Below are 2500 nucleotides of genomic sequence, written 5' to 3'. Positions count from 1 at the left end.
GTGCAGTCAAAAAAAAAATTGATATTTTTCACGGATAGACCCCGTGAAACGCTAGAAATTGGCGGGGATGTGTCTCTTGTGGCTCACGGGGCTGTTCGGGTCGCACAGAAATCCCTGGGAATGGGAAAACGGGTCATTTTCGTGTTGCCACATTGCGTACGAACCGCATGAAACTTCCAGAGGCATTTGCAGCAGGAATGCATGTGCACTCAAAAACTTCTATATGTTTCACGGATAGACCCCGTGAAACGCTAGAAATTGGCGGGGATGTGTCTCTTGTGGCTCACGGGGCTGTTAGGGTGGCACAGAACTCCCTCGGAATGGGAAAAGGGGTCATTTTCGTGTTGCCACATTGCATAGGAACGCCATGAAACTTCCAGAGGCATTTGCAGCAGAAAGGCACGTGCACTCAAAAATTTTAATATTTTTCACGCATAGACCCCGTCAAACGCTAGAAGTTGGCGGGGATGTCTCTCTTGTGGCTCACGGGGCTGTTAGGGTCGCACAGAAATGCCTCGGAATGGGAAAACGGGTCATTTTTGTGTGGCCACATTGCATAGGAACGGCATGAAACTTCCAGAGGCATTTGCAGCAGGAATGCATGTGCACTCAAAAACGTCTATATTTTTCACGGATAGACCCCGTGAAACGCTATAAATTGGCGGGGATGTCTCTCTTGTGGCTCACGGGCGCTGTTAGTTAGGGTCGCACAGAAATCCCTCGGAATGGGAAAAGGGGTCATTTTCGTGTTGCCACATTGCGTACGAACGGCATGAAACTTCCAGAGGCATCTGCAGCAGAAATGCATGTGCACTCAAAAACGTCTATATTTTTCACGGATAGACCCCGTGAAACGCTAGAAATTGGCGGGGATGTGTCTCTTGTGGCTCACGGGGCTGTTAGGGTCGCACAGAAATCCCTCGGAATGGGAAAACGGGTCATTTTCGTGTTGCCACAATTGGCATACGAACGGCATGAAACTTCCAGAGGCATTTGCAGCAGAAATGCATGTGCACTCAAAAACGTGAATATTTTTTCACGGATAGACCCCGTCAAACGCTCGAATTTGGCGGGGATGTTTCTCTTGTGGGTCACGGGGCTGTTCGGCTCGCACAGAACTCCCTTGGTCCACCTGATTCGTGCATACAGGCAGCAACTAAAACTCTGTAAACCTGCTGTGAGGACATCTAAACAGTGGACCAGTGAGGCTGTGGAAGATTTGCGGGCGTGCTTAGACTGTACTGACTGGGATATGTTCACGACTGCTACCAATAGTCTGGATGAACTCACAGAGGCTGTGTACATCAGCTTCTGTGAGGACTGCTGTATCCCAACACGTACCAGGGTGAACTTTAACAACAACAAGCCCTGGTTCTCAGCAAAGCTCAAAAGGTTGAGGTTGGAGAAGGAGGAAGCGTTTAGGAGTGGGGATAGAGACAGATTCAAGGAGTCGAAGAACAGGTTTAGCAAAGCGGTGAGAGAGGCTAAACGACTGTACTCAGAGACACTAAAACACCAGTTCTCTACTAACGACGCTGCTTCTGTCTGCCAAAGGGCTCAGGCACATCACCAACTACAAACCCAGAGCGCCCCACACCACTAACGACTCCCGCCTAGCCAACGACCTGAACGAGTTCTACCGTAGATTTGAAAGACAATTGGACTGTCCTGAACCAACCCTTCCCACCCAAGAGGCCCCATCCCCCACCCATACTACAGAAACGACTCTCTCCTTTCAGGAGGGAGAAGTTAATGGGCTTTTCAAGAGGCAGAATCCACGCAAAGCAGCCGGGCCGGACTCTGTCTCTCCAGCCACCCTCAGGCACTGCGCTGACCAGCTGTCTCCGGTGTTCACCAACATCTTTAACACCTCCCTGGAGACATGCCATGTACCAGCCTGTCTCAAGTCCTCCACCATCATCGCTGTGCCCAAAAAGCTAAGGCCAACAGGACTAAATGATTACAGACCGGTCGCCCTTACATCTGTGGTAATGAAGTCTTTTGAGCGCCTGCTCCTGGCACACCTCAAAGCCATCACAGACCCTCTCCTGGACCCCCTTCAGTTTGCCTACAGAGCCAACAGGTCTGTGGACGACGCAGTTAACATGGCCCTCCACTTCACCCTACAGCATGTGGACGCCCCAGCATCCTACGCCAGGATCCTGTTTGTGGACTTCAGCTCTGCCTTCAACACCATCATCCCTGCCCTGCTTCAGGACAAGCTCTTCCAGCTGAACGTGCCCTACTCCACCTGCAGGTGGATCACAGACTTCCTCTCTGACAGGAAGCAGTGCGTTAAGCCGGGAACAGAAGTCTCTGACTCCAGGTCCATCAGCACGGGAACTCCTCAGGGCTGCGTCCTTTGCCCACTGCTCTTCTCCCTGTATACCAACAGCTGCGCCTCCAATCATCTGTCCGTCAAACTCTTGAAGTTTGTCGGACGACACCACCCTCATTGGGCTGATCTCTGGTGGGGATGAGTCTGACTATAGGTGGGAAG

The sequence above is a fragment of the Petromyzon marinus genome, unplaced genomic scaffold (genome assembly GCF_048934315.1).
Source record: "Petromyzon marinus isolate PM22_M1 ecotype Great Lakes invasive population unplaced genomic scaffold, UKy_Petmar_22M1.pri1.0 PM_G_Scaffold_8, whole genome shotgun sequence".
Lineage (NCBI taxonomy): Eukaryota > Metazoa > Chordata > Hyperoartia > Petromyzontiformes > Petromyzontidae > Petromyzon > Petromyzon marinus.
This window is presented reverse-complemented; position numbering follows the sequence as displayed.